The 26,910-nt window shown below is 37.6% G+C and overlaps 2 protein-coding genes across 26 annotated transcripts in view; both read left to right on the forward strand.

Annotated features, from left to right (window-relative positions):
• Positions 1-12,603, forward strand: part of apba2b (amyloid beta precursor protein binding family A member 2b) — a 246,004-nt gene extending 233,401 nt beyond the window's left edge. For both annotated transcript variants that reach the window (XR_015495742.1, XR_015495741.1), the window contains exon 9: positions 11,777-12,603. The gene's annotated coding sequence lies outside the window, so the exon portion shown is untranslated. The remainder of the gene's footprint in view (positions 1-11,776) is intronic.
• The window catches only part of tjp1a (tight junction protein 1a), a 196,508-nt gene that overhangs the window by 38,577 nt on the left and 131,021 nt on the right, over positions 1-26,910 (forward strand). The window lies entirely within an intron of this gene.

Genomic DNA, 26,910 nt, shown 5'->3' on the forward strand with positions numbered 1-26,910 from the left:
CTCTAGAAATTAAATACTGTTTGGCTACGTTTTCAGAATGAGCCTATGTTGTTTAAATCCTACTTGACTTCGACAACATGTCTCGTTGTGTTTAAAGATTGGGTCAGTAGGGTGGTCTTTTGTGGCTGCTTGAATGGATTTGACCACAGGAGTGTTTACACTACGAAAGCAATCCAGTTTAATGTGTTTTTTTATGATCTCTGGAAGGGGTCGAAAGTAGATGAGCTCTTAACGTGTCAGACACAATTTACACCTGCATTTAGCAACATCCTCTTGTGATCAGTTTGACAAAAAACAAGCATCTCAGTTCCAGATTTAAACAGGCCCATTATACACTACTTTTCGTCCCATTACAGCAGCTTTATCAGGAAAGAAAATTGCTCTCTGAGGAGAGATCCAGATAAGGACTCTCAAACAGAGGCCACAATTAATTATTCAGAGCAAACCGCCGACTGCTTCATCTGTCTTTAAATGCAAAATAGCTTCTAAATTATGTGGGACAAAAGCACAATGATCAATAATTTAGAAAAGCCTACTGTTCTTGCATAAGTAAGAGGTCGGGTTAGGATACTCACAGAGAGATGTGAGCTTGTGAACCGCTGGCCGGCTCTTCTCTGGCCTTTGTCAAATGTAATCAGCCGTTTCTCATCTCAGGTTTCATGCTTTAATAATAACTATTTTGAAGTTTGCATGAAGTACGATGACGATGTACTGAGGCATATTTACATTCCTCGAGGAGCACATGAACTTGCACTGTTTGTGTCATTCAGACAGACTGGATTTGTACAATTCACATTATCAGACTTTTCTTTTTTCTTTTCTTTTTTTTTCTTTTCTTTTCTTTTCTTTTCTTTTTTTCTTTCTTTCTTTTTCTTTTTTGTCTTTATTTCTTACTTTTGCAATATTTGTTTCTGTCTTCCTTTTTTCTTTCTTTCCTTTCTTTCATTTTCCTTCTTTCTTTCTTTTGCAATTTTTCTGTCTTCCTTTAATTTTATTTTTCTTTCTTTACTTTCCCTTTCTTTCTCTTTGTTTTTCTTTCATTCTATTTCTTTCTTTCTTTCTTTCTTTCCTTTTCTTTCTCTTTGTTTTTCTTTCTTTCTTTGCTTTCTTTTTTGTCTTTTTGCCTTTCTTTCTTTCTTTCTGTTTTTTTGTTGAAGTTCAAGATTGGTGCCACTTTTTACAATGCTTGATTTATTATTCTAGGATTCGGATTTAGGTTTAATAAACAGCTTTTATTTATGGCTGTAAATATTCAAAGGAAATAAGGAATGATGTACCTCTTTAATTTGATAGTTGGTCAATTTACAAGACTTGCAGGTTTCCTTTTGAAGGGCAGATTGTAAATGTTCTTAATGTGTTCACAACAAGTTGAATCAAGAATAAAGGTGCATTAGGTACATTATTTAAAATGACAGGAAACATGGACGTGTGCACTCCACAGTAATGGTTATTCTTTTGCATCTTGTCAAAATGACTCTTTTAATTGGTGATTAATCTTAATTGTTTTATTTTAATGTTTTAAGGTTTTATCTTTGTTTCTTTTGTTTTTTATCTTTCTTTCTTTTTTTCTTTAGGTGTGTTTCTCTTTTTGATATTTAATTATTAATTAATTCATTCATTCATTTTCTTTTTGGCTTAGTCCCTTTATTAATCCGGGGTCGCCACAGCAGAATGAACCGCCAACTTATCCAGCACGTTTTTACGCAGCGGATGCCCTTCAAGCCGCAACCCATTTCTGGGAAACATCTATACACACTCATTCACACCTATATAATACAGACAATTTAGCCTACCCAATTCACCTGTACTGTATGTCTTTGGACTGTTGGGGAAACCGGAGCACCCGGAGGAAACCCACACGAACGCAAGGAGAACATGCAAACTCCACACAAAAACGCCAACTGACTCAGCCTAGGCTCAAACCAGCAACCTTCTTGCTGTGAGGCGACAGCACTACCTACTGCGCCACTGCGTCGCCTGATATTTTATTTATTTACTTATTTATTTATTTATTCTCTCTGTTTCACCAACTGCCAGATCAAATTGCAGCCAACATAAAATTTTGTTCTGAACATTTTGAAATCTCACAGCGCTTCAGTCTTCATCCAATGTGCTTCATTTAGTCTGATGGCTGATTTGGTTATGAAAGACTCCCAACAGTGAATTAGGACCTTACTGGCGCAGCATACAAACCAATCAATCAGTGTCCGCGGAGAGCATTTATTTAATATCTCAATAACCGTATCCAGTTTCCACATCAGAACTGAAAATCAATAAAAATAGGAGCCAAACTCTTACACACAAATGTCTTGCGTTGTGTTGCATGTAATGTGATAAACCCAATAGGTAAACAACGAGAGAAAACAAACATCCCAGTGCACCAGATCAGACACTAATGCACTTTTGCCAGGCATATGCCACCAGTGGACAAACAGCTGGTGTCTGGTCAGATGTTGCTTTCTGGGAAGAGTGCAGTCGTTGTGAGCTGCTGTGTTGCCAGATTTCAGCCTTTCCCCTCTGCCACCTACTTCTGTCCTTGCTTGCCACCCGAACAAACCCTAAATGCTCCCAAACACAAACATTGCATCAGTGACTCCACAAATATCTTGGAAATACAGACGCCCAGACATGATGCGTATAGCAGGCTAATACCATATTTAAGACCCTTTTAGACCAAACGCTGTTGTTTACACCTGGGAATAACAAAAAGCATTACTCCTGCTCTGAAGAACTTGTTGATTTATTTACTTTTTTAAAGATGTTGCTCACAAAACGTTCTGGATGTAGAAATATGTTGACAACTTTTATATTAAATCCTCTTTTAATTGTCAATCAGTGAATACCCTGTGATGAAACAAGACCTTCAAGGCAGTTCCTAATGTCGGCTGGAAACAGAATTTACCATGTTGACATTTTAGGGGCAAAAAATTTAGTCCATGCATTATTTGTTATTTTAGTTTGGGGGAGGGCTCATGTCCGTCTCAGTAACCCCTTTCACACAGTGATACCTGTAAATATCCAGATAACTTCTGGACCAACTTTACCAGTAAATTTAAAAAAGCGCTGCTCACACAAGCAAGGACGTTCTGGAATTTTTCCAGAAAAGACCGTTGACACATCCACAACATTTAAAAAAAAAAAAATAAAATGCTTATGATAAACCGCTGTTTGTTTACCTTTGAGCTCTCCTTCAGTTGCTTGATGTGTGTGCACGTGAAGAAGTGCTCCAGTGAGCACTAGCACACACACACATATTATGTACATCTCGACATGCGAAAGTGTTCCTCCATGTGTTTTCATTGAAGTTGTTCCCAATACTTATCCATCCACAGAATTTGTAATGTAGTCAAATGTGTACACATTTAGCTGGATTCGCGCTTCTGCTATTGGATTTCTCGGGGACAAAAGCAGCTACATTGAACGCTAATATTTAAATAAAAGTGAAACCATCAACAAAAGCCTGACCCCTTCTATATTTACAAACACAAGCGCAGCCGTTTAGAGCTCATTTCTGGTTATTAAATGTCAGAGTTTACTGGTATTTTGGAATGAATGTGTTAATGGTCTTTTTTCGTTCCAGAAATTTTCCGAATATTTCAGGTATCACTGTGTAAAAGGGGCTATTTGCCTACAATGGTCATGACACAGTGTTTCATGCACAGCCAATAATGTCAGTGATGTCACTAATAACAAGGGTTTCTAAATTCTACATGCAACCATATAAAAAGGAAGTGTATGGTTTTAAAAAAATAGGAGTATTGCTTTAGGTTCGTTTCGCTGGTCTTCATTTATTGAGTGTGTAAATTGAAGTGTAGAAGCATGCCTGTGGAAGTGCCATTTATTCCAAGCCATCATACATTTTACATGGACATGCAGAAGGTCAAGGGAGGAGTCAAAGCTCAGAGGCGATTGATGGGATTTTGATTTATGACAAGCTGTATGTGTGCAAGCAGGTCGCTTGTGAGTGGATTAGGCATTTACTGGATACTTATGTCATGTATTGTGCATTTCTACTATATCTGTACGTATGCACTGCCTTCTGGTCAAGTCTAATAGACATATGCTGATTCAATAATTCAATATAGTTTGATAATGAACATGAACATTATTGATATTGTTGACACTTCAATTTAGCTTGAGTACTTGTCTATTATTAAATCTCTTAGAGTTTTAAAGGCTTTTTAAGCATACTGTATTTAAATTGTTGTATTGCCAGTGATTGTTTGTCACAGAACCAAATGCTCTTAAACTTAATAGGTGATTTAATTTCAGACATTTACATTTTTACATGTTAATCTTTCCAACGACATTGACAGTTCTACTATTTATACTATAAAAGTATACATAATATACTATTGATATTTATTTCACGCACACTGTACATTTCCATTTGTTAACATCAGTTAATTTAACTAAAGTCAATTTTTGGCAAGTTCAAAAGCCTTTATTTATCTCAGATGATGTTTTTAGTTAATGCCTAATAACACAATAAAATCCAATGTCATAATTGTCAATAACTAATAAAAATAATTGTTGTTTTAACATTAACTTTAACATGTGTTAACTAATGTTTACTAATTAAAGTTTATTGTGAAGTGTTCCATTCAATTCAAGGTTATTTTATAGCACTTTTCACAATAATTGTCATTCTAAAGCAGCTTTACAATAGATGCACAAAATTACATTACAGTCAAAATCAGAAAAGGTTAAGGTGCAAAAGTATATAACCTGCAGTTACACAATATATAGTGTGTTTTTCAAAAAGGTGATGTGTATAATACGCTTTTGTATTGTAATTAGATCAAATTATTAAAAAAAGATCAGATCATTACAATAATTAAGAACAATCTGTGTAATGCTTAAGATTTTATGCTGTTAGTGATACCTATTGAATGTAATAATATTTTTCAATTTAATTTTGTTTAAAGGGCACCTTTGATGAACACATTCACATTCTGGAGACACAAATGACTTATCTTAAATCTTAAAAAAGGGGGTAAAATATGTGCCCTTTAAATCATTTAATTACTCTGAACATACAATAAAAAGCAATAAACTAAGTACTTTTTTTACCTGTTAGAGTAACCTTTTTTATTATGCTGCTTACTGTAGAACAATATTGTAATAACACCGTACTTTAACCAAGCCAATTGACAGACATGGTGGGAAAAAAATGAGCTCAGTTGGAGACCATGTTCTCATGTTTTCCTCTGACCAGACCAATGAATAGGCAGAGCTGTGTAGCATCTATATTGATTTCTGTCATTACGGATTCTCCAAATCCTCCATTTACATTGCTGTGCTTATGTGCAGCATGCGTTTTTCAAAGTAAATGCTGCTTAGCCTATTAATATAGACAAAGCACATTTAGCCGTTTGCCGGATGCTTTGAGAGACCGATTTGTCATTTCCACTCTGGTGTTGCATTTCTCAAAATGATGTATGATATCATTATGTTGCATTATGTGCGTAGCGTTTCGCGTGCACCCATTGGTTTAGCTTGGCTTGCATTTACAGCACAAACGCAACATCAAGCACCAACAGGTTCAGTGGCCCCTGAAATGCGCCTGCCACCACTGATTCTGTGTGAGCCGCAGGATTCAAGTCTTTCAGTCTGTTGCTATGGAAACACAGTTGGCCAATGGCAGAGGGGGGAGAGGAGGAATGAATCTTAGGAAATTTTTTATTTAATGGAGATCGCATATACGAGAATGAGAGACAGAAGAGATGGAGGGAGATGAAGTGGTTTCAGAAGTGAAAGGGAAGGCTCAGGCATACGTACTGTTTATATCAGATCTTTTCCCCTTCATCCGGCTCTGAACTGAAGATGGGGATGTCTTCAGGCGTACATGTGTTTCCGTGTAAGCTTTTCTTTACTCCTGAATTAAACTGAGCTGTTTAATTCTGAGAAAGGCTGTTCTTCTGTATGAGGGTGAAAGCCATGTTGAGCTGCTTTAAACTGGGATGTTGAATGTCTTATTTATGGGAGACTGACAAATAATAGATATGAGCTTTCTGCACTAATTACCTTCACTAATTCAAGCCTCCTTTGAGCTTTTCACACCTCGAATGGTGCGTGTGATATCTGACCCCAGGAGAGGATGACAGGGCTGGTTTGAGATGTAAAAAAAGCAACCGTGCAGGTGAATGAAATGTGAGCTGTTGATGTGGCAAATATTTCAAGGTTTGTCGCTGCTTTTTGTTTATTTATTTTTTCTGTGTTGTGTTGTGTTTTTCTTCAGCAGTATTACTTCCTTTTATTTTATTAAGCAAAATCCATCTATCCATACATACCTGTACTGTACATCCATATATATACTGTACATCCATACACATTAACTACATGCATACAACCAACCATACAGTGCTCAGCATATATAAGTACACCCCTCACAAATCTCTCATTTAAGGTAATATTTTTTTTAGGAAGCTTTAGAGATTAGTCAGTACAGATACCAAATCTGGAGCTAATCTTACAAAACAACTGAGGATAATGGTCCAAAATGAGTATACCCAAATGTATATGATATTTTTTAATTTATAAATATTAAATAAAACATTTAAAAAGGGAAAATTTTAGAGAAGCAAAAACGAATAAATTTTGTTAAAGTTGTTGTAATTTTTGCAATATTTTCACCCAATATTTCACATAAATTTAATTGTTTTATCTTTCTATTTCTAAAGATATTCATAGCTAAAATCTTATTTTAATAAATATATCTGTTTAATAAATCTGTTTTGTTCAAATTCACCAAAATATATGACCGTTATTCGCTGAGAAATGGATAAAAATATTCATTTTCAAAATGGGGTCTACTCATTTTGGCTGAGCACTGTACATACCTAAATATCTGCAAATATCTACGTTTTTTATCTTTTATATTATTTCAGGTAATATTTATTTACATCAGCTTGGATTTTTGTTTAGTTTATTTTGCAGAAATTATCTTAAAATTAAACCTATGGACCATTAATACCTTTACGTTGTGCCATCATTTTATTTAATATTAAAGAAGATTGGAAATATTCTTTATTGTCTAGTAAAATAGTGGCGCAATGTAAAATTATAAATGGTTTATAGTAGGGCACACGTTACACAGTGCAATTTTTATTCTGCGTTAAATATTGCAATAGGGTGACGCGGTGACGCAGGAGGTAGTGCTGTCGCCTCACAGCAAGAAGGTCTCTGCTTCGAGCCTCAGGTGGGTCAGTTGGGGTTTCTGTGTGGAGTTTGCATGTTATCCGTGCGATCGCGTAGGTTTCCTCCGGGTGCCCTGGTTTCCCCTACAAAGACATGCGGTACACGTGAATTGGGTAAGCTAAATTGTCTGCAGTGTGTAAGTGTAAATGAGTGTGTATGGATGTTTCCCAGAGATGGGTTGCAGCTGGAAGGGCATGCGCTGTGTAAAACGTTCTGGATAAGTTGGCGGTTCATTCCGCTGTGTTGACCCCGGATAAATAAAGGGACTAAGCCAAAAAGAGAATGAAGGAATGAATAAATAAATATATATATATATATACTGTTTATATTTACTATTGTTTGTTTACTATTTGTATTGTAATGTTTGTAAAGAATTGATCATTTTAGATGGATTGGGAATATTCGGTAGGGGAGTGCATAAAGTATAATAAACAAGCATAGATAAATTCAATAAAGAAAATTATGAAAATTAAATGAACAATGTTTTATTGTTTTCCAATGAGTCTAAATGTATTCAGGTAAATTGAATAATTGAATGTAAAAAAATACTGCAAAGTCCTCATTTTATATACAATTCAATAAAATTACATTACATTTACATTATGTCATATAGCAGACGCTTTTGTCTAAAGCAATTTACAATTGAGGAGGTATTTAGCGATTCAACAAAAGACAATACATACGAGAAGTGCTATTTATTCAAAGTAACTTATTTGGGTGCAGAGAATTTAGTGCTGAAGTAGGAGTGTTTTTTAATAAGGCAGTGAGAGAAACAAATTAGTCATTGTTAGTTTTTCAAAGTTACAAACGGTACTGTTCCTATGCCTGAATGCTTTTAAAATCCTCATACAGTCACAGGCCTCAAAAACACTTGCAAAATTTTATAAATTTTAATCTCAGCATTGCATATACTCACGGTGTAACTATTGCGAATGATCGATATATTGTGCAGCCCTACTTCATTGGTTTAATTTTAAGATAAATAAACTTTTCTGGCTAGTAGATGTTAGTAGTGTGTGTGTGTGTGAAATGACTCGGACATGCTCTTGATAGCTTTTTTAAACTGTCTACATTCATTATTCTTCGAAAGAAATGTAAGTGATGCCTCACATAAACTGTAGTGTATTCCTTCTGCTTTCCAGAGACCTGAGGTTTCCTGTTTCATGCTCATGAGAGCCAACCACAGGATGAGAGAGAAATAAAAGAGGATGATGATACTTGAGAAATCTGACCTAATTTAGGAATGATTGTTTAAGGCATGTATTTATGGCACTGCTTTTATAATCGCTACATCGGTATGAATCATTTTGTACTTAAAAAAAATGAGAATTAAATCATGGAAATAATTTTTTCGTAAAACATCTACTAGCCAGGAAAGTGTTTGAGAATGTAGGCTATTTGTTTGATGCTAGCATTCATTAGCAAACAGTGTTTTTCTTGAACTGTGACATCAGTAAGAATCATTTTGCCCCTAAAAACTATTCGAGTAACCCAATGTGCTACTTGATTGGTGTTAGCATTCATTAACAAGCAATGTTTTTCTCTATATTGAACTGCGGCATCAGTAGGAATAATTTAATCATTAAATCAAGAACAAAATCTGAAAATATAATTGTTCAATTACTAGTAAAAACTAGCAATGAATTGTTTGTTTAATACATCGTTTGCTTGATGTATTAACAAATTAGCAAGCTGTGTTTTTCTCTGCCTTTGTCTCATTATGTCATCATTTTGCTCTTAAAAACAAGATTGTCATTCCACTAGATGTGTGGACATACAGAGAACATACAGAGGAACGAAATGTCTTGTCTCGTAGGACAACGGTGCTACATAAATTAATCATAAATACACACACAACACTGGACACAAGCTATTTTAAAAATCCATATGTATAACTAGCATATGCTGTAAGATACACATTAGACATAAGATATACAGGTACTTTAACATGAGACTGAACAATGTTGTAAGAGGTATTAAAGGTGATTATATTGATAGAAAGAGATATTTAAGGTGTAATATTGTGCAAAAGAGTTATTTAGGTATGAATCAATCAGTGCAAGATGATTGTGGTACATTTATAGTAAACATCATTTTTCTTTTATGAATCCTTGTAAGATGGAGTTTAGACAAAGTGTCTTTTTAAAGAAAACAGACCTTAAAACTGAGGATTTTGTAATGAGCAGGACAAACCATCAAGAAGCTTCCGTCAAGAGGCTGGAAAGACTTCGGTAAAGAGAGGCTTAGGTAAAGAAGTTTATATGACTGTTAATTAAAATCTAGCCCATGCACTGAAAAATATTTAAATTGCGTTTTCTTTGTTATATTTCATCTCCAACAACAATACTGAACTTATATAAAGACGTGTTTGGACATTAATGTCTGAATGCATAATTATCCAAAGACCTGAGGAGATGTCTCTGCATGAAAGACTTGTGAAGGGGAGATTAACCTGCTGCTTTTCCAATAAGGTAGGAAATTAAATATGACAGAAATGTGGATGATGTGTGGATGATTGACAGGGCTCATAAGTAAGCAACATAACAATTTGTTAACGAGAAAGTATTGTGTCCTACTTGTACATGTACATACTTTTAGGGTGTAGTATAAGAATGTGAATTGGGACGCAGCAACAGACTGAAACACAGAAACTGCGTCCCAAATGGCACACTATACACTATGCACTCATGCACTATGTACTTATGCACATACACACTCAACATGATGAGTATGTATGAGATATGTATGTAGTGGTGTCCCAAATGGCACACTAATGTTTTTTTACTAAGCGGAAATTCAAACCGTTTCCCTGATGACATTTGACGGTTGCTAAATCAGTGAAATAAACGACCGAATTATCAAATAATACCTGCCGTGAGTATTGCTGTATTCACCATCGGGAGGCGCTATAATCACTCTTGTAGGAGAATTTTGCTTTCACCATCCAAAATAAATAAAGTTATTCAACAAGTGCGTCCGATAGTTCCGCCCCTTCCGCTACGTAAGCAAACCTGCGGTCGTTGAGTGCGTGAAGTGTCCATCATTCCACACTTCATTTTAGCGGCTGAATGAGTGCATCATCCTGGTAATTAAAGTGCACTTATTATTTTTAGAGTTTTCAGTGTGAACACACTACTTACACTATTTATACTACAAATGGCGTAGAATAGTGCATAAGTATGCGATTTGGGACACAGCTAGGGTTATATATATATTATGTGAGAATGAGCTGCAGGTGTAGTGTAATCAAAGTTCATAAACATCAGGTGTGAGGTGCAGAGTATTATAGGACGTGTGGTCCGTTTGCAGATCTGCTGTTTAGAGTGTCCTCTAGTGTGTCTGGTGAGCACTCAGGCTGGTGACCATGACAATAATGAACTCCGACTTAAGTAAGAATCTTTCTGCCTTTTAAAACAAGAATGAAATCTGGGAATGTAATTGTTGATTTACTAATAAAACACTGCGCGACTGTGTACTTGATGTGTTAACACTTATTAGCAAACAGTTTTCCGTCTTGAACTGTAACATCAATAAGATTCACTGGAAAAATCACAAATTAGTCTCTAGTAAAAACGTTACAAGGCAGGGAAGTGTTTGAGCATGTGCTTGATTGGTGTTAGCGCTCATGAACAAACAGTGTTTTTCTGTGTCTGGAGCTGTGTGCTTTGTACCCAGCACAGGCCTTCACCCTCGGGCTTGATTCATCATGGTCCATCCCCTCTGCTGTGCCCCATTAGGATCAGAGCTGCTATTTCTGTCCTCTACCTGTGGCGGGACGCTCCCTGCATTGCCTTCATGCCTTCCCAGCCAAATTCCATTAAATAAGAGAAGGGTTTGTCTAAGGCTCCTTTTTGACAGAAAGCTCCGGAGGAGTTTAAAGGAAGCAATGGGCTTTAATGGAAACCTTTTAAAGAGGCTGAGCTGAGCTGACCAGTGGGCTGCTGTCTGGATGTACTTCAGTCAGTAAATACACTGGCCGCTGTGCTGTGATCTCTTGCCAGGCACAGAGAGAGAGAGAAAGAGAGGGAGTGAATCAGACATAAAAAGAGGTGTAGGAGGAGATTTCAACAAAGGAACACCAAATAAAAACAGACGAAGAGTCACACAGATATTGACTGTTCCCTTAAGCATGGGCTAAAGCAATTATGTAGAAAAATATGCTGTCACTTTTAAGGTCGTAGGTCATTCTGTGCTGTGGATTTTCTGCTTCACTTATTCTTGGCCAAATTTACGATCCTCAGGTTTGATTAATTGCTTAGTCGATACTCAGGTCATTTGAGTTATTAGAGTCTATCAGGATTCATTTGAGGCTGATTTACACTGAGTGAAGTATATGTATTTTGTAAGAAAGCAGCTCCTTGGTTTTCATTTTTGTGTTTGAGATGGGGCATCACAGTGGCACAGTTGCTAGCAGATCACCTCACATCAAAAAGGTCACTGATTGGAGTCCCGACTGGGTCAGTTGGTATTCTGTGTGGAGTGTGTCTGAGTTAATGAATATCAGACTCAAAGAAATAATGTTTGATTATGTTTGAAATCAGGGTAAAAGTAACTTTTACATAAAAGTTCATTCAAGAGTTCACACTTAGCTGATGATTTACAAAGCTTATTTGGCATGCTGTCCCGGGAGAGAGCCCCGAGCTCAAGGGCTCCTCGAGCCCGGGGCTTCCTCCCGTTGGCAGAGCAAGAAGGGAGCCTGAGCTCGGTGGATCTCAGAACTCCCCTGCCGCTGTAGCTAAGGGAACGTAAGGAATTAGACCAGCTTGATTGTTAAGTATGTTGAATGTCTTTGGATGGTGGGAGGAAACCGGAGAGCCCGGGGAAAACCCACGCGGACACGGGAAGGACATACAAACTCCCCACAGAAACACTCACCGGTCCTATCGAACTAGGACCGGCAGTATTCTTGCTGTGTGGTTCACAGTGCTAACCACTGGACCGCCGTGCCGCCCAATTACAGGTAAAGGAGGAGAATAGGGGAGGAGGGGGGTTTCTTCCAAACGAAGATAAAGTGAACTGAAAACTTAGACTATTTATGGTGCCTTAGGGCTCATATGATTGGAAGATTAGTGATTAGCAAATGCGAGACTGGACGTGATAAATCATAAGCACGTGATCCTCTCGAAATTAGTTTATGAATAAACTTCACTTCAAGAGTTCACACTTAGCTGATGATTTACAAAGCTTATTTGGCATGCTGTCCCGGGAGAGAGCCCCGAGCTCAAGGGCTCCTCGAGCCCGGGGCTTCCTCCCGTTGGCAGAGCAAGAAGGGAGCCTGAGCTCGGTGGATCTCAGAACTCCCCAAAATGCAGAAATTAATCGCTCGGGACAGCAGCCGCGTATTCGAAGAAAAAAACCCCCAAAAGGCAGGAAATTTAGAGCTATATCCGGCTGCTGGATATAATAGAAGGAAAGAGGTTAAATGCATGGGCATTAATTAGATAGGATTAATAAGGGTGAAAAGAGGATTCTGATAACTCTTGCTGGAGTTAGAGTTTGAAGGAACCCCTGCGGGGTTCATGGTTTTCGGGGTTAAGAAGAAGGGGAGAATAGGTGGTTTGAAGCAGTGGAAAGAGAACTTTGAGTGAATCTTGTGGGAGTTGGAGCTCTAAGTGACCCCTGCGGGGGCCAGAGTAGAGTGAAGGTATGGAGCAGAGAGTGGAGGAGAGTAGCTCTTACGAAAGATGGAGCTTTGTGAGAGTTTGAGTTTAGAGCGGCCTCTGCGGAGGTTAGAGCTTGAGGGTAGGGTGTAGATAGGAGTGACCTCTGCGGAGGTTAGAGCTTGAGGGTAGGGTGTAGATAGGAGCGACCTCTGCGGAGGTTTGAGCTTGAAGGTAGGGTGTAGATAGGAGTGACCTCTGCGGAGGTTTGAGCTTGAGGATAGGGTGTAGATAGGAGCGACCTCTGCGGAGGTTTGAGCTTGAAGGTAGGGTGTATATAGGAGTGACCTCTGCGGAGGTTTGAGCTTGAGGGTAGGGTGTAGATAGGAGTGACCTCTGCGGAGGTTAGAGCTTGAGGGTAGGGTGTAGATAGGAGCGACCTCTGCGGAGGTTTGAGCTTGAAGGTAGGGTGTAGATAGGAGTGACCTCTGCGGAGGTTTGAGCTTGAGGGTAGGGTGTAGATAGGAGCGACCTCTGCGGAGGTTTGAGCTTGAAGGTAGGGTGTAGATAGGAGTGACCTCTGCGGAGGTTTGAGCTTGAGGGTAGGGTGTAGATAGGAGTGACCTCTGCGGAGGTTTGAGCTTGAGGGTAGAGTGTAGATAGGAGTGACCTCTGCGGAGGTTTGAGCTTGAGGGTAGAGTGTAGCTAGGAGCGACCTCTGCGGAGGTTTGAGCTTGAAGGTAGGGTGTAGATAGGAGTGACCTCTGCGGAGGTTTGAGCTTGAGGGTAGGGTGTAGATAGGAGTGACCTCTGCGGAGGTTTGAGCTTGAGGGTAGGGTGTAGATAGGAGTGACCTCTGCGGAGGTTTGAGCTTGAGGGTAGAGTGTAGCTGGGAGGAGCAATGAGTGGAAGAGAGTAACTCTTGCGAGAGTTGGAGCTTGAAGCAACCTCTGTGGAGGTCAGAGCTTGGGGGTAGAGTGTAGATAGGGGGAGATAGGTAGCAGTGAGTGGAAGAGAGTAACTCTTGTGAGAGTTGGAGCTCTGAGCGACCTTTGTGGAGGTCAGAGCTTGAGGGTAGATTGCGGATAGGAGGAGATAGATATCAGTGAGTGGGAAAGAGGATTTGGATAACTCTTGCGAGAGATTGGGGCTCGGAGCGACCCCTGTGGGGGTCAGAGCTAGAGGGTGAGTCATAAGGAGAAGAGAGGTAGTTGAAGTAGAGTGAAGAAGTTTTAGCTTGAGCGGACCCCTGCGGGGTTTGGAGCTTGGAGAAAGAGTCTAGGCGGAAAAAGAATAGGTAACATCGTGAAGAAGAAAGGACTGTGGCCGCTATGGCCGAATCCTGCGAGAGTTGGAGCTCAAGGGGGCCCCTTCGGGTGTCTGAAGAGTCTAGACAGGAGAAACAAGATCATTAGAGGTAGAGTGTAAAATAGATTAGTTGGGAGTGGAGTGTAGAGAAGAAAGGAACGAGAGGCTGAAAAGTAGGGTTATAAGGATAAAAGATTTGGAAAAGTTGGAAGAAGGGAACAAGCACAAATATAATACATATGTACAAACGCAGTAAATGCGCAAAGAACATGTGGATACAAACGTCTGCATCTGTAAATAGCTATTGGTGATTGCAGAAGATGCTAACTGCAATGGCCCTTGAGGGAGTCCTTGGCAAACATGTAAGGGTGCCATGGGTGGACAATTGGGCTTCTGCGGGGTTTGGTTTGGATGACTCTTGCGAGAGTCGAGGCTCTGTTAGACACCTTTTTGAGTTGGAGCCGTGTGAGGAGGTGCTTGGGGGTTGGTTAAAGCCTGTTGGGCTTTCTTGAGGTGGTATTTACTGAGACGTATATAAGATTTGAAAACTTCAGAAGACCAGCGACCAAGGGTCTGGATCTGATGGTGTGAGAGCCCGTTGTAGTGGCTGCGCCAATCCTGAATGAGTGGCTGGAAAAGGGCTCTGGGAAAAAACCTGATAGGCGAAAGATTTCTTTAAGGTGTTTTTGAAACCAGAATCGAGATACTGGACGGTTAGCGTCATCAGTAAAAAGCGGGGCCAGTGGGTTAGCCTCTTGAGATTTTCTAGGCTAAGAGGGTTTGGAATGGGCGTGTAGGTGAAGGAATATTGAAAATGAGGATAGAGTGTCCTCTCTGGAATTAATCTGTTTTGCTTTGTTTGATAAGGAAAGAGATAGTTTCCCTGTCTTGCAAAGCTAGATCTGAGATGGTGGGGTGGAGTAGAGGGTTAAATTTGGATGTAACTGTTAATTCAGAACATTTAAGAAACCCCCCAAAAAATGCTAGATTGAACATAGCATCTAAGGTGCGGGCTGTATGGGAGGAAATGTAACCTTTACAGAGGGTGTAGATGCATGAGGTAAGGATTTTGAGTGTAATGGGTTGTCTAGCATGGTATGGAATTGTTTGAACGAATTCCATGCTGTGAGGTATGCATTGAGGGTTCTGGGAGCTATTGCTTGTAGGATAAGAGATAGAGAAGTTTGATGAAGATTATGAAGTGGGTGGTTTATGGAAATATCGTTACTGAATAAGGAGGGACCGGCGTTGGGTGAGGGTCTGCTTCCGGGGCTAGTTGCCAGAATATCTGCAAAGAGAAATGAGAGAGAGAGAGTCAGCGATTTGGTTTTTGCAACCAGGTACATGTTCAGCAATCATGATAAATTGTTTTTTAGCAGATATCCAGATAAGGTGTCTTAAAAATGGCATAAGCGATTGGGAGTGGGAGCGCCCTTTGTTAATGCAATGCACTGTAGCTTCGTTATCACAGTGAAAGAGAATGCTAGATGTAGACCATTCGTCCCCCCACAGGATGGCTGCTGCGATGATAGGGTAGAATTTGAAGAGGGCTGAAAAACATTGGTCTTTGGAATGGAATTACAATTGGGTTGGCCATGTTGAGACAAACCAGTGTCCTTTATATTAGCCACTGTAACTTATTGGAGGGGCAGCGTCTGTGTATGTGTTGATGTCAATAGGGGATGCAATCAAGTCGCTGTAGAAAAAGGAACAGCCGTTCCATTGCTTAAGGAAAGAGATCCATAAGCAAAGTTCATCGCGACTGGGTTTGGAGAGAAAAATTGTTTCTTCTAAACCATGAACTGTGGTGGATAATTGATGGAGGTGGGAAATGAAAGGAATAATGCGCATAGCGAAATTTAGATGGCCGAGAATTGGTAGGAGTTCTCGTTGTGTGCACATCTGTTTTTCAAGGAAAATTTGGGATAGAGAAATTATTCGATTGATTTTCTCTTTAGGAAGGGATGCTTGGAATTTATGCGAGTCTAGATTAATACCCAGAAATTCATTGAAGTCAGATCAGATTTCGCTGATCTTCCGAGATCAGCGAAAACCTGCTGGGTGATCGCTAGGTGTTTGGCTGGAGGAGATGACGGGGGGGAAATAAGAAAATCGTCTAGAAGGTGAATGAGGTATGGTATTTCGTAAATATTAGACAGAATCCAGCATAAAGCTTCTGACATTATGTCAAATATTTTTTGGGCTGCTTTTGCATCCGAAAAATAGAATTGATTTCGCCAATAAATGCCAAAAGGTGCCAGAAGTCTGGGTGGATTGGCATGATTTTAAAGGTAGGGGAAATGTCTTCTTTGGCTAGCCAGGTGTTACGACTGGCTATCTTTATGAGAGAGATCTCTTGATCAATGTCGTGGTAGTTAAGTAAATATTCGTCCAATGGGATAGTGCTGTTAATGCTAGGAAAGGAGCAATTGTGTTGGGACGAAAGGTCGACTACAAGGCGTTTTTGCCAGAACATTTTTGAGTAGCGACACCAATGGGGCTAATGCGCGAGATATTAAAAGGAGGAGCCTTGGAGTTCCAATCATGAAGTTGTTGTCGATTTCTTTTTAATAAGATAATCAACGGTTTCAGGTTCGGAGGTTGCAGACTGCAGGTTAGGACAGATTGGATAAAGTAAAAAATGGAATGTATCCTTTGTGAAGAGGATGTGGAGTGTAATAGGTTGGATGAGGGTCAGCTTCTGGAGCCAGCAGTCATGATCTCTAAAATAGAAAAAACAAAGAGAATCAGAAATTAAATCTTTGCAAAATAATACAAGTATGGCAGACATGAAAATTGTTTTAGTTTATATCCATGCGAGGCATCTTAATAAGGGCATGGGCGGCTGTAAATGGAAGCGCTTTTGATAATGCATGGTCCGATGACTTCATTGATACGATGTGCAAGGATGGTAGGGGTGGGTGTTCGTCTCCTAACGGGATGACAGATGAATGGAGAGCTGAGGACATGGGATATGGCTAGTCTGGTGGTCCTGGAAAACTGGTACCCCTTGAAGACTGAGCATGTGAAGTGATAGTGAAGTTTAAATTTGTATTTATAACAGTCAAGTGGGAAGTTTGTTTCTTTGCCGTTTTCACATCCGACTGACTTGCTATATAATCTTATATGACGCTTGTAAATCAACACATGAGTCGCTGGTGTATTACAATTGGACTTCTGTGCTTGATGGCATAATGTTTTTCAATAGCTTGTTAATATTTACTGGTTGGGTAATAATCTTTTCAGAAGTTAAATGTCAAATGGAATTTTATTTTATTTATTTATTTTTTTTTTTTTTAACTAAATTTACAAGCGTGTCTGGCCTATTCATTCATAAGGTCTTTGCAACAGAGTCAAGAGAGAGGGCGGGACCATCTCCAGTCTTTTAGCTCATTGGATGGAGACGCTTATCTTTACAGCTATTGGCTTAAGGAGTTTCAGTCAGGCCATGCAAAAGGTGCAAAAAGCCTGGCGGCCATTTTGTTGATCAAATTCAACATTGTTTGTGGCTGGAGCTGCTGCTCTGCTGAACACATTCCAGCAAACAATCTGTTAAACGATGGATAGCATGTGTACTGCTAGGAGAAGGTGAGGGTTCCGTTTTATTGCAATAGCTTTGGAGTTTGGCTTATATCTTGCTGGGAAATAAGGTTGAAGACACAGCAGATGCGTTGTGGAGGCTCTTTGAAGTGGAAGGTTTTGGTGTTGTTGTTTAAGCTGTTGATGAAATTGTTGGAGTTGTAGTTGTTTGAAATGGTAGCAATAGTAGTTGTTGTTGTTGTTGCTGTAGCTTGTATATTGTAGCTTGTAGATTGAAGCTTTTAGATTGTATATTGTAGATTGTAGCTTGAAGCTTTTGTAGCTTGTAGCACTTGTAGCTTTTGTAGTTGATGAGCAGAGCAGAGCGTTCTTCCAAATGAAGATCCTGAAGATTGTAGCTTGTTGCTGCTTTAGTTGTCTATGCTGGTTTAGAGTTGGTTCTTCAACGGAGCTAGCTACGGTGAAGCTGCTTCTTCCAAACGAAGATAAAGTGAACTGAAAACTTAGACTATTTATGGTGCCTTAGGGCTCATATGATTGGAAGATTAGTGATTAGCAAATGCGAGACTGGACGTGATAAATCATAAGCACGTGATCCTCTCGAAATTAGTTTATGAATAAACTTCACATAGTGAGTTATTGGTTAGTTCGCTGCTCAACTCCCAAACTAAATCTAAAATACAACCCAAATTTGGGTCCATTTATGGAAAAATGAAACTGTTGGCATTGCAGAACCACATATATGCCTTAAATATGTTACACTTTTCTATAAAATCTGTAATGTGCTATGAAATGATTACATAATTAACGTTTAGAAAATATATACATTCAGAACTTTCACTTTTTTTCTCACAGAACATACTTTTACTTTCATTATTATAAATCAACGATTTTGATTATATTATTTTTTATGCATTTTTGATGATCACTCTGCGCATTACTGTACATTTCATTTTATAAAAAAGACATTTTGAAGTATATTATTAACCAGTATTAGGGCTTGTTGAATGTGGATGAGTAATACATTGAATGTCACTTATCAAATTCAATTCAATTCAATTCAATTCAATTCAGCTTTATTTGTATAGCGCTTTTACAATGTAGATTGTGTCAAAGCAGCTTCACATAAATGGTCATAGTAACTGGAACAGTGTGGTTCAGTAACTGGAACAGTGTAGTTCAGTTTTTTTTTTTCAAATAAATCAAATAACTTTTTATTGTCACACCATCAGCAGCACGTGTATTATGATTAGTAAAAGCTTAGGTGCTGGGTCTAGACAGTGCAAAATGCAAGGCACGGCAAGTTTATTTATATAGCGCATTTCATGCACAATGGCAATTCAAAGTGCTTTACAAACAGGAATAAAAGACAAGTATAAGAAACAAATAATAAAAATGATTAAAAACAGATTAAAGTGTGTTTAAAACGTTTATAAAAGAATGAAAAAGAAAAGAAAGACACAATAGTGTGATCTGTCGGACGTAGCACATTCAGTAAAGGCACAGCTAAACAAATGTGTTTTAAGTTTTTATTTGATTGTGCCTAATGTTAGAGCACATCTGATCATTTTTGGAAGCTGATTCCAGCACCGAGGGGTGTAGTAGCTGAAAGCCGATTTGCTCTGCTTTGACTGAACTCTTGGAATTAAAAGTTTATTTGATGCTAAAGATCTGAGTGATCTATTGGGTTTGTATTCAGTGACCATATCTGTAATGTATTGAGCTCCTAGGCCATTTAGTGATTTATAGACAAGTTATAATATCTTAAAATCTATTCTGAATGTAACTGAGAGCCAGTGTAAAGACCTGAGGACAGGTGTGATGTGCTCTGATTTTCTGGTTCTGGTCAGAATCCTGGCAGCAGAGTTCTGGATGAGCTGCAACTGTCTGACTGTCTTTTTACAGACAGCGTGCAAAATACAACAACATACTCCAAAAAACAAAACGATACAAAACAAATACTGTAAAACCCAACAGTCAACTTTATCAAATGAAAAGTGTAGTTAACTCAAAATTGACTGAAAGTTAATTCTACTCATTTGAAAATAGTTTTAAACTCAGTGTTAAAGGTAATGTGTTTATTAAGTACCTCATTACTTCAACTTAAATGGATTACGTTTACAGTACTCGTATAATTAGTTTTTAACTTAAATCTCTCAATCGGTTTTCTCAAACGGTTTGAGTTAACTTAACTTATTAGGCTTTACATTACTCAGTTGGTTTGAGTTCTCTTCATTTGTTGGGGTTTACTGTGCTCAAATTGCTTAATTTTCTCAAATGGATTAAGTTCACAGTACTCATTAGGATAGGAACAGTACTCATAAGGGTAATAACTTAAATGGTTTGTTGCAATCGGTTTCCTCAAATGGTTTGAGTTACCTTAACTTTTTGGGTTTTACAGTGAAACAATGTACAATTGGCAGTGATGACATAATTACATGAAAGACAATACATCCGTTAAGAAAAACACACATTACACACATGTAGGCACAGATAGGCAAGTACACAGTCAAATAATAACAAAATTATTGTAGGCATTTTTGTTTTAAGTAAGGATTGGTTAAAGTGTAACATTTGAATAACATTCCTTAAAGATGTGTGAAGTAAGAAAGTGTGGGACTGCATGATGAGTCTATGAAGACAAGGTTTTTATGTTTTTTTTTTTTTAGGATTTATCTTTTTAATTGGACCCTTTTCATATATTTATGACCTAAAAGTAATTGAAGATAACATTGATGCATTTATATGACAAAAATATGCTTGTGACAGTAAAAGCTTGGTATCACTATAGCCAAATCCAAGCTATTTCAGGTCATTCCAGCCTGGCATGTTTATCATTTATCTTAAATTATTTTGATATTGTTTTCAGCAATAGCTCATATAATTGTAAAAATAGCAAACAAAACAGTAAACATAATCGATTTTTCTTTTTTGCCAAATGTCATTAGAATATTAAGTAAAGATCATGTTCCAATAAGAGATTTAGCTCATTTCCTAACATAAATATACATTATTATTATTATTATTATTATTATAATTATAATTATTATTATTATTATTATTATTATTATCATCATGATCATCATTATCATTATCATTATTATTATTATTATTATTATTATTATTATGCTTATTTATTCAGCTTTCAGATAATGTATGAATTTGTTTTAAAACATCATCCATTATTTGTGGTCCAGGGTAGCAAATGTTAAATGACAACATTATATTTTAAAGGGAACCTAATAAAATGATCTGTCTTCAAACTACAAGATGTTGTTAAAGGTTGTAACGTATATTCAGCTTGACCCTATTTCTCATAGTGACCTGCAGAGGGCAGAGTTTTACCACTTTTTTTATTTCTACACTGACACTCTCCACACAGCACACGCTCCTGGCATTTACAGATGAGTGTAAACACATTGAGCTCACTGTGTTTGTGAGTCCAGCTCAGTGTTGTGTTTGAGTGCAGTGCTGTGTTTTGATCTGTGTGGGGTTTGCCTTGAGAGCAACACTCAATAAAGAGGAGTCTGGTAATTTGATTAGGGCTACAAGGCTGTGTGCCGCAGGGGGCTTTCAATCAGTGTAGAAGTGTGCTTGCTATTTGATGGAGGGACATGTAGGGGACAAGACTCTACTTGGCTGCCGCTGACATTAATGTATTTCAGGTGGACCTCAAAACTGTGTTGACTCTTGAACCATGATTTACACAAGCTGAGTTTGGCCTGGCTTGCCACATGATTTAATTAACTTCAGTTGACTGTATAATATATCTCTCACTCTCTTGCTCTCAATATTCCAAACGTGTGTGTGTGTGTGTGTGTGTGTGTGTGTGTGTGTGTGTGTGTGTGTATATATATATATATATATATATATATATATATATATATATATATATATATATATATATTAATGTGAAACCATAGTAGAACTAGTTTCCCCTATAAACATTTCTTTGGACAATTCTTTATTGTTCTTTGTTTCTTGGTGTGAACATCACTTTATTAATTTAAAAAGTCTTTTAAAGTCTCTATTAAATTAAAATAACATTTTAGATGTTAGTCTTAAGGATATCTCTGAGCCAGTGTGCTCTAAAACAGTAACATGCATTTAGAAGACATGAACATCTAAAGCTTACAGTTTGTCACTTACAGTTGAAGTCATAATTATTAGCCCTCTGTTTATTTTTCCTCAAATTCCGTTTAACGGAGAGAGGATTTTTTTCAGCATATTTCTAAACATAATAGTATTAATAACTTATTTTTAATTACTGATTTATTTTATCTTTGCCATGAAGACAGTAATTTATATTTTACTCTTGTGTTCTCATGTAACGTCATTGGCAACTGCCAAAATTCAGTTCCAAAACTCAAGACTGCAAGAACGGAGGATGCGTAAAAGTTTCCCCAAGTGTTCTTCATATCAAGGATGCATCGATGCAGACTTGAGCACCAAACTCACTCTAGAAGTCATTGTGACTGAATAAAGGAGGTGGGAAGTGCAGCATTTAAATAGATTTGTTATTAAGTTCAGAGATATAAAATATTTATCTCAGGAGTTTCCGCAAATGAGACACTGAAAGTAAACATTGACACGAGTATCTTAATCAAGGCATAAACACATTAAGGATGTTTGTGTGCTGGAATTCATATTAAAATGTGTTATATTTGTAGTGTTATATTATGTGTATATATTATTATCTAATGTGTTATATAAGTGCAAGGTATATTTGTAAGGTTTTTGTGCATATTATATATAGAAAAGGGAAAAACAATAAATCATTGAATGAATGCTGTAATGTTTAAATAATTTTTCATTAATAATGCGTGAAGGTCACATGACCATCAGGAAGAATCAGCATATCTTTTCTCAGAGCACGCGTTCTGTGTTCGCATGGCCTCTCGAGTTCGTTCTTCTGAGGTGACCAGGTAGGACCATTCTCCACGAGAACGCAAGTTCGTTGTCTGCGTTCTTGGAATTGAGAAACAGCCTCAGTTCCTGGAGGGTCACAGCTCTGCACATAGTTCCAACTCTAAATAAGCACACCTGATCAAACTAATTGAATGCTTTAGGCTTGTTTGATACCTACAGGTAGGTGTGTTGAAGCCGGGCTGGAGCTAAACTCTGGAGGGCTGCGGCTCTCCAGGAACTGAGTTTGAAACCCCTGTGTCTGACATCTGACTTCAAAGAGTTGAGCTTAACCCCTCTTTCTGCCAGGGCTGTGAAAAAGGCTATTGGTTGTTTTTTTATTGTGTAGAAGCTACCTTATTGGTCGATTTAATCTATTTACATACAACCCCCCCCCCCCCCCCCCCCCCGTTATAAATATACAGGTGGACACTAGTGCTTTTGCTAGAACCTATCACCTGTCACACAATTGGCTCATTGCAGCAGTCCCAACCACCCCAGCCAATCACCAGCCACCATGCACCACTCACATGAACCGTCAACTGAACACTAACAGCCCGCACCTGCTATCCCAATCACCCACTCACTATGTAGTCTCACTTCTTCCACTCACTCACCGTCTGGAATCAACGTCAGATGGTCTTCCTCATCGTCTCTCCTTTTCTCTCCTGTGCTCTTCCGTGGATGTCCCCCTTTCTCCTGTGGATGTAAAGCAACTTGCTCAAGGGAAGTGTTTATATGTTTGAGCTGGTGTTACCGAAGAACTGAACTTACCTCTTTGAACTCTGTGTGAGATGCTCTCACAGTATCACCACTGCTTCATCCTCTGCGGTTGCTGCTCCTCCTTAACAACTTAACCACCTTTGTCTTCCTTGTGTGACCGTGACATCACCATGCATCTTGCCTATGATTGTTTCTAGGTTATATGTATTGTTTATAGTACTTGTTCAGAAATAAATGAAACTAAAAAGCTATGCATCTAATAGACTTTTTATATAATCAGTTTTATGAGGTTAAGTGATCAAACACATGCTTTTCTTTTTGTTTCTCTATGTGAATTACAGAGCCCAATAGATCTAGATAGAGTCAAAACAATGAGTTGTCTATTTTTCCACAGCAAAACAACACTGAAAAAATGTGTGAAGTTTGCGAGTCATTTTAGGTCACACATACTCAAAAAAAAAAAAAAAAAAAGTCCTGAAAAAACTGTACTGAGAACAAATCCCTCTAGCCCTCCTGTTTTTTCTTTGTATTTTCTTTGTATTGCATATTTTAAAATTGTGATGTGTTTTCTGTGTGATAGCATGGATCCCTTTTGTTGTAGACTGAGGTTTGGAAATTTGCATATGAAATACATGCACAGACACATACTGTAGATTACAAGCTAAAGTAAAAGGAGAACATATCTAATGCCATTTCATGTGGATTTATAAAACCTCTTTGATGGAACTTTTCAAATGAAGTAACCTTGAGCTTTATGTTCAGCAGTTTTCCATCGTTCTTTAAAACACTGACATGGAGGCCCAGTAATTATTATATACGGCAAACATGGCCCATATGTCACCAGACTGCATGGTGACGTGTGTCTGCAGTTCGTGTGCATGTTGATTTTTTTTTTCCATGAGTCAAGCTTTCAGTGAAATTACTTCAGTGAGCAACATGATTTCTTCAATTAATGAAACAGCATTCTTGGCATGCTTCTCCAGCCAGATGTAAATAAGGAAACCCCACTGTTTATGCGGTTATATTCCCAAGTCAGCATTATAAAGCATGAAATGAATGAGAAAGTTTTAGTTTTATTAGATTTGTGTAACTCTTCCAGCCTTTACACACTTTTGTTTTTTATTCAAACCTGCAATATGGTGGAAATAGTTACAAAAAAAAAGAAATATTACATGCTACATAATTTATCTCACTCAAACAGGTAAAGCCACTGGAGTGTTTGCTTCCACGTTTTGAGGGATTAAGTGTACACTACACTGATGCCTCCTGCCTGTTTTCATTCACAAAGCTTATGTAGAGAGAAAGCGAGACAGTCTCAGGTACAAGCCTCCAGTGAATGTAGAGCAGACTTTTTCTTGCTGGATTTCAGACTGAAACACTAATCCCAACCTGCATCATAACCAACATGGGAGACATGTACTATTCAATAAATATCAGAAACAAATGTCAGGAACAGTACAGGAGTTTAGTATGGTATTTTACACAAATGAAAACAAAAACTATTCAGAATAGCATTGATTTTTTTTTCTTTTTAAAATTCTACTGACCTCAAGCTACTCTAGAGTGGTAGTGCATATATTAAAGAAATTATGTTACTTGACATTTCCCCCTTCGGTTGGCAAGTGCTCTGCCATCAGTAAAGTGTAGCGCTTATGTTTATTAAATTTAACAGCTACCAGTGGAGTCAATCGATTCCTGCTGGAAAGGAGAAGGGGTGCAGATTTATGTAGCTGTCTGGCTGTTGTACTGTGCTGTTAATCAACAAGAGTCTGATGTGCTTCTCCTCTTTCTTTGCTGTTGATGTCTCTACAAACACGTATATCTTCTTAATATTGTTGATTTCCATTATGATTTCTTGAGTAAATTTATAAGTTTTAGCCCAACCTCAACATGAAGAGAATCCATGTCTGTGGCTACATTGTTTTGGTTATCACGCACCCTTTTAGTAATCATTCCCAGATGTTACTGAAACAGTATGGGGAGTTTTTTTTCTGAAATGTGTTCAGAACATTTCAAAATAGCAAAAAGAGACACCCTACCACCCCTGTACTGGAATATGTGAGACTACACCCTTATCAGGAATGAGCTGAATTTTGACACCAGCAGCTGGATTTAATAAGAGAGTCGGAGCAAACATCTTGCAAAACAGAAGAAGGTGTGGAGACATACAGTGAAATGGAAAAGACGCAACAGGGAAAGAGAGCCTGAGAATTTTGATTTTATAATGCGGAGGTGGTGCAAAAGATAGTCCATCAAGCAAAAAGATAATCCATCCATTATAGGTCAAAAAGGTGTACACATAGTTTGACTATTGGTGGATTATTATTGTACACTAAAAGATTATAGTTTACTAAATGAAATGAGTGCAGTTAACTCCAAGTTAACTGTAAGTTAATTCTACTCATTCAAAAAGAGTTGAAGTCAATTAAGTGATTAATTAATGGTTGATCGAGTATTAATCATAAACACCTGCTTTTAACAAGCAGAAACACAAAATTACAGCTGACTTCAGTTACAGCCTTAGATGCAATCAAATGCAATAAAACACAATTAGTCTCTCAAAATCTCAGCAGAGCATCATTAAACAACAGTATCTACAGCTTCACTTATTATTAACCGGATTGATTTTATTTTTGTCAGAGGGCTACAAAAACCCTTTGCAAGATTCTCTGAAAATGATAATTTTCTTCGATGTCACCATTGATGAGAACAGTGGTTGCTTTACCGAGGGTATAATATAATTGTTATATTATATATAATTTGTTATGTTAGTTTTTATTGTTATGACAAAAGAAAGGAGAACATAATATCAAGTTGAATAAGGAGTTGTTGTGAAGTTGTATAATGATCCTCTGCTGAGGTTGAATATGCTTTATTTCTCTTAAAGCTGTGACTGTCAGCTTTGTGTTTCTGTTCAGTAATTCTGCTTGTTAACAGCAGGTGTTCATCATTAATGCTTAATCATCACTCCCTTAATCACTAAAAATCTAATTTCTTCAACTTAAATGGGGTGAGATCGCAGTAATCCTAAAAAATAATTTTTGAACTTAAATGGTTTGATGGCGTCAGTTTCCTCAAATGGTTTGAGTTACCTAACTAATTTGGATTTACAGTGTAGGTATTGTTTTTTTTTTTTTTTTTTTTAATTAAGGGTTCAATTAAAGTGCAGTGCAGTGTGTGCTACATTGTGCTCTGATGAATCTGTGCAAGAAAATTTGGAAACCTATACTAGATAAACTGAGAATACGATCATGCATACTAACCCATGTATTATTATGAATTTGTTTATCTTCAAAAGTTACTTCATAGTGCAATAAATGTGTTTATAACTTGAAGTTTTTGTCTTTTTTTGTTGTCCAAATATCTAAAAATGCTTAAATCAAGAAGCATTTTTTGAGACAAGCAAACAATATCGTCTTGTTTTCATAAAAAAATTTAAAAATTAAATGAAATTTTCCTTAAAACAATCAAAATTATTTGCCAATGGGTACACAAAATAACCTTACTTCAAAGTAACGAGATTATTACTCAATTGGCAAATTTGTTTTTGCTTGTTTTAAGGAAAAACTGTTATTTTTTACTTTTACTTGTCTTGAAAAATGCTTCTTGATTTAAATGTTTAGATATTCGGACT

This window comes from Danio rerio, chromosome 7, assembly GCF_052040795.2.
Source record: "Danio rerio strain M-AB ecotype USA chromosome 7, GRCz13ab, whole genome shotgun sequence".
Classification (NCBI taxonomy): domain Eukaryota; kingdom Metazoa; phylum Chordata; class Actinopteri; order Cypriniformes; family Danionidae; genus Danio; species Danio rerio.